Source organism: Odocoileus virginianus, chromosome 20 (genome assembly GCF_023699985.2).
Source record: "Odocoileus virginianus isolate 20LAN1187 ecotype Illinois chromosome 20, Ovbor_1.2, whole genome shotgun sequence".
NCBI lineage: Eukaryota > Metazoa > Chordata > Mammalia > Artiodactyla > Cervidae > Odocoileus > Odocoileus virginianus.
The window spans coordinates 13083557-13089885 of record NC_069693.1 but is presented as its reverse complement, the minus strand read 5'-3'; positions in this window follow the sequence as shown (position 1 = coordinate 13089885).

The window sequence follows — 6329 nt, the reverse complement described above, 5'->3', positions numbered from 1 at the left end:
GCCTGTGTCTCCCCTTCAACTTCCCGCCTCTGCCCCTCCCCAACCAGCGTCAGGGCCTCCATCACCGGCTGCTGGGGCCACCTCTCTTCTGCCTGGCCACCCCCACCCCTCAAGCCAGCAGCAGAGCTTCTGTCTCCCTAGACCTGCTCCTCTGCCCAGACCCAGCGGCTGACCTCCACCACCCCATTCCTGACAGGTCACAGGTGGAGGGCCTGCAGCCATGAGTCAGCAAGGAGGGTATGAATGGGTTGTGGGTGAATCAGCAAGATGTCAGTAAGAGGTAGGAGCCCAGCCCTGCACCTGGGGCTAGCCAGGGCTCTCCTGTCCTCCTGAAAACCTATGCGAACAGGTGGGGCCCCTGGGTTCCTGGAGAGGGAGGGGCACCACCTTTACCCTTGGGCCTCACAAGCAGCCCTAGGGCAGTGGCCGGAAGGGTGAGTGGGGGAGGATTCTGGTTGGTTGCTCAACCTGCGAAAGTATTAGTTGCTCAGTCCTGTCCTTACGCAACCCCGAGGCTTGCCCGCGAGGCTCCTCTGTCCACGGAATTCTCCAGGCAAGATGCCATTTCCTTCTCCAGGGGATCTTCCCCACCCAGGGATAGAACCTGGGTCTCCTGCATTGCAGGCAGATTCTTTACCATCTGAATCACCAGGGAATCCCTTGTAAGAATCATAAGGATTCCGTGGGCTCTGCCCAGTGAAGTGTTCAGCTAAAGACCTAGCCTATTGTTGGCACTGGGAAACCAGAGTCACTTCCTTTCAGAGTTAGAGGAGTTTGTCCACTGCCCCCCCCCCCCCAACACATTGGGAACTAGTCCCCAACATTCTTTGTGGGGAGACTTCTTAAGAAAGTTGGGATCTGCAGCCAGGCTATTCTCCCCCCATCCTCAAGTCTTAGCCTCGGGTTGGTTATTCAAATTTGGTAAGATATTCCACACATTCTGATGGAGTGACTGGTTGAGTTTTCACCTCTGAGCCTGTCTGTTGTCTGCAGGAAGAAGGAGTGGGCACAACGGTGACTGCCTCTCAGGGAAAATGAGAGGAAATCAGATGCCGCAATAGATGCATAGCCCGCCCTAAGGAAGTGCCTCACTCTCATGCCCTTGTGTGCGGACTCTGCCTACAGAAAGGGCAGCACCAGAGCTGCCAGCCCTCCCTGCCTGCTGGCGCTCACACCCAGCATTCTCTGAGCCAAGGCAGGACAGGACACCCTTTACGCCGAGATCCAGACCTGAGCAGGAGCCAGGAACTAGGGCGTGCCGGAATCCGGGGACAAAGGGTGCTATTGCAGCTCAGGACTTGGGAGCCAGCTCTTTGGGGTGGGGGGAAGGAGGGGACACTGGATGCTGTCCCCCACCCATTTGGTCATGTCCATCAGCAGAAGAGCACCCAGTCTGGGTGGGCATGCTCCCACTCCCCGACTTGGCAGGTGCCCCCATGTAGAATACAAGCCGGCACACCAGGTCACGGCCTTTCTGCAGGGGAAGAGGAAACGACCTTTAAGTGCTTTGGAAGCCACAGCTTGTCCTGCTTTGACAACCTGCCTCTGCTGTGGGAGGATCACCCTTTGAGCAGCTAAGAGGCCTGGTTCTGCAGAAAGACTGGGTTTAGACACCAGCCCAGTGGCTTTTGGGGGTGTGAGTAAGAAGAGTGTCCCCTTTAGCCATTGCTTTCAGTGAATGCACTCAGGGATTTGAGGTCATCAGCATGTCACCTGTCATGGTGGCTTGGGCTTCTGTCTGCTGGTACAACTGCTTCCACAGTCCCCTCTAACATCCTAGGACCTGTTCATGTTCCCACCCTGAAAGGTCACAGCTCGCTCTCCTTTCTTTCATCTAAGTAGGGTTAATAACAGGATACAGTATTTATTATTTTTTAATTCAATATTTATTGGCTAATATACTGTTTCTTGTTGGCCACATGGCTTGCAGGATAAGACACTTGTGGGGTCTTAGTTCCCTGGCCTGGGACTGAACCTGGGGCCACAGCCGTGAAAGCACCAAGTCCTAACCACTGGCCTGCTGGGGAATTACCAATAATGGGATACAGCATTTAATAAGTTCTGACTGAAGTCACAAGTTTTCCACCAAACAGTGATGTGGAAATGGTGACCCTAACCCCAGGGCCCCCTGGCCATGCTCCTTCACTCAGGGATCGCCCCCTGCCCCCTGAGAGCATCTGCCCACTCCCTCAGCCTCCGCAAAGAGTAGCTATTATTAGTTCACTCCATGGATGGCTTCGGGGAAGTGGCCTCAAAGCTGGCAATTAAAGGGAGCCTTTAAACCTCACTGGCTGGGGATATCCTCTTCATCTCTGAGCCCTGAGTCTGGGAGTTTTCTCAGTGTCGACGGGGAGCAGGCAGGGAGGGGCAGAAGGTCCATTGTTCAAGAGCACTCTCCCTGCCCAGCAGGCCCAGCATGAGAGTCCTGGGCTTGTTCTCCAGGTCAGGCAGGAAGAGATGCCCAGCCCCAACCCAGCCTTGGCCCAGCCCTGCTTTGGAAACGGTCAGTCCTGCTGGGTCTTTGGCCAGGTCATGGCTGGCTGTGTGAAAGCAGGCTTCCTCATCCTCCTTCGCTTGTCCTTGGATCTCTCCCAGTGCCTTTGAGGGGAGATGAGAGTATCTGGTAGCTCCCGTACCTGGAGGAGCATCTTCTCATCCCCACTCCCCAGCAGGTGACTGTGACACAGTCCTTTTGGCCTGTGTCAGTCCCTGCCTTTAGTCAAACCCTTACTTTCTTACTTTCCCTAACAACAATTCCCCTCAAGGCTGTCCCTGAATTCAGTACAGTTCTTCATACTGTTGCTCAGGTCCACAATCTAGGAACCATCTTTTTTTTTTTTAAGAATTTATTCTTTTTAGCTGTGCTGGGTCTTCATTGCTGCGTGCAGGCTTTTGTCTAGTTGCAGCGAGTAGGGGCTGCTCTCTAGCTGCGGTGCACAGGCTTCTCACTGTGGCGGTTGCTCATGTTGCGGAGCACGGGCTCTGGGGCTGCCGGGCTTCAGGAGTTGTGGCTTGTGGGCTCCAGAGCGCTGGCTCAGTACTTCTGGTGCACAGGCTTGGGTGCCCCACGGCATATGGGATCTCTCTGGACTAAGAATGGAACCAGTGTCCCCTGCATTGCGAGGCAGATTCTTACTCACTGGACGCCCTAGGAGCCATCTTGAGTCTGGATTTTCTTTTTCTCTCTTTTTCACCTCTGCCTCCCACCCGCAACAAATTCATAACTCAAGTCTAAGTCGTAGAGGCTCCACTTGCCCACATCCTCCCACTGCTCTTCCTCCATAGCACTCTCCTCCTCTACCCTCTGTCTTTCTGTCTGGCTTCATCGGGACCGCTGCAGCAGCCTCACGGGGCTCCCCGAGCACACTCCACCTTCTGCAGTCTATTGCCCTGCTGTGGCCAGACGACCCAGGAGACAGTTGAATCTGACCCTAGACCTGCTTACAGTCTTCCTTAACTTCCCATTGTATTTAGAATGAAATTCACTATATGTCCCCACTGCACTTAGAATAAAATCAAAACTTTTCAGGCAAAAAAAATAATAAATCATTATATGTCAATTATATATCAATAAAAAAGACTCAAATTCCTCACCATGGTTTTAAGTCTGTTCATTCATCTGGGGTTTATTAAGCTTCTATCTTAGATGTGTGTTCAATCCCTGGGTCAGGAAGTTCCCCTGGAGAAGGAAAGGAAATGGCAACCCACTCTAGTATTCTTGCCTGGGAAAGCCTATGGACAGAAGGTCACAAAAGAATCTGACACGACTTAGCAACTGAACAACAAACAATCTTGTGCCAGACACTGTTTCAGAGACTAGGAATATGACAAAACAAAGATCTCCACTATCATGGGCTGACATTCTCAAACTAAATAAAGCAGTCATAATAGTATATTAGTGGTGATCAGTATTCTGGAAAAAATAAAGCTGGGAAGCTGTGGATGTTATTTATAAAAAGGTGGTCAGGGGACGTCTCACTGAGGAGGTGACATTTCCTTTGATCTGCGGGAAAGGAGGCTATGAGCTTTGGGGATCCAGTATCTATGGAGAGTGTTCCAGGCAGTGGTAACAAGGTATTACTATGTTCAAAGGCCTTGAGACTGGAGCATACCTAGTATTTTGGAGGAACAATTAGGAGGCCTAATGGCAGAAAGTGAAGAGGAACTGAAAAGCTTCTTGATGAAGGTGAAAAAGAGTGAAAAAGCTGGCTTAAAACTCAACATTCAAAAAATTAAGAACATGGCCTCTGGTCCCATCACTTCATGGCAAATAGATGGGGGGTGGGGAATGGAAACAGTGGCAGGTTTTATTTCCTTGGGCTCCAATATCACTGTGGACAATGACTGCAGCCATGAAGTTAAAAGACCCTTCTCCTTGGAAAGAAAGCTATGACAAACCTAGTCAGAGTATTAAAAAACAGAGACATCACTTTGCCAACAAAGGTCCACATAGTCAAAGCTATGGTTTTTCCAGCAGTCATGTATGGATGTGAGAGTTGGACCATAAAGAAGGCTGAGCGCTGAAGAATTAATGCTTTCAAACTGTGGTGCTGGTGAAGACTCTCATTGAGAGTTCCTTTGACAGCAAGGAGATCAAACCAGTCAATCCTCAAGGAAGTCAATCCTGAATATTCATTGGAAGGACTGATGCTGAAGCTGAAGTTCCAATACTTTGGCCACCTGGTGGGCAGAGCCAACTCATTGGAAAAGACCCAGATGCTGGGAAAGATTGAGGGCAGAAGGAGAAGGCAGCGACAGAGGATAGATGGTTGTATGGTATCACCAACTCAATGAACATATGAGTTTGAGCAAACTCCGGAAGGTAGTGAAGGACAGAGAATCCTGGTATGCTACAGTCCACAGGGTTGCAAAGAGTTGGGCACAACTTAGCGGCTGAAAAACAAAGTGTGGTGAAAGCTCAGAAAGGAGGGGAGAGTGGGAGGTGAGCTGGGAGAGACATGAGGACCAGCATGACCAGGAAGTGGAAGAAAGACCTTGTGGGTTCGGTTGAAACCCCAGGAGTTTCAGTGGTTTCAAAAGCTGAGCTAGAAAAAAGAAAAAAATAGCTGGGCCGGGCTGAGCCAGGGCAAGGAAGACTCCAGCAGCTTTTCCTCCTTTCCTTGACTTTGACGTGTGGCACCAAGGGAAGGTTCTGAGCAGACGAGAGAGGGATTTGACCTGATTCAGGTGTTCGCAGGCTCCTTCTGGCTTCTTGTGAGAGAGTGGGTGGTGAGTGGAGGAGCAGAGAGATGGTGAGGAGGCTGTGGCAGAGGTCCAAGCGAAGACAAGGCGAGGGTGGACGGGACCAGGGTGTGGCCATAGGGGAGAGGGAAGTGAGTGGATTCCGTCCATACTTGGAAGATGGAACTGACAGAATTTCCTGAAGAACTGGATGGAGGGTGTGAGGACAAAGAAGACACAATATGGAGGCACCATCCAGTGGGACAGGGATGATCATGGGGTGACCAGGTCTGCGAGGAAGGTCAGGGGCTCAGCTTTGGATATTTACACTCGAGACACCGCTTACTGTGCCAATATCATTTATCTGTATTTGCTTCCTTATTGCTGCGCCCCACCCCCCCGCATTAGCCACTTGAGAACTGATCACACTTAAGCTCAGAACCATATCGTCAGCACCTGAGAACAGCGCCTGGGACACAGTAGTTGTGTCTGTTGAATGAATGAAGATAGATAAGTTCCCAAACCTTCTATCGATAACTTTCGAGTCAGCCAGTATGTATTCCACTCTAACTCCCATGTCCATTTCCTGAATCCCGCCGGTGTTTGTTCAAATGTCCTCCTCCGCAAAGCCTATCTTGACAACTCCATTTGCATTCCAGCTTGATTCTTCTCCGCAACGCTAATCCCCTTGGAATATATTAACATATATTTTGTACTGAAAATTTTTTGTTTGTTGTCTCCCTTCACTAAAAGCTTCCGCGAGGGCAGGGAGTTTTATCTATCTCGTTTAAGTGCAACACACACAGCGGGCGCTTAATAAATATTTGTTGGATTTTTCTTGTTGATGGGATACAGGCCACGCCTGAGCGGGTTTTCTTAGCTGGACGGCGAGACCCGCCTTACGAATCATCCGCGGTCCGGCCCCGCCCACACGCCGAGGCCGGGCGCGCTCACGCGGGAACAGGGGGCGCGGCTCGTCCACGAGCCGAAGGGCGGCGGGGAAGCGCGCTGTGCGCAGGCTCCGAACTCCCCGAGGCGGAGTCTCAGGGCCTTTTGCGTTAGGAGGCGCGCGCGCGGGAGGGCGGCGGCGGCGGCGGCGCGGTGCGCAGGCGCGGCGGGCAGTGCGCAGGCGCCGGCGGAGGGCGGGC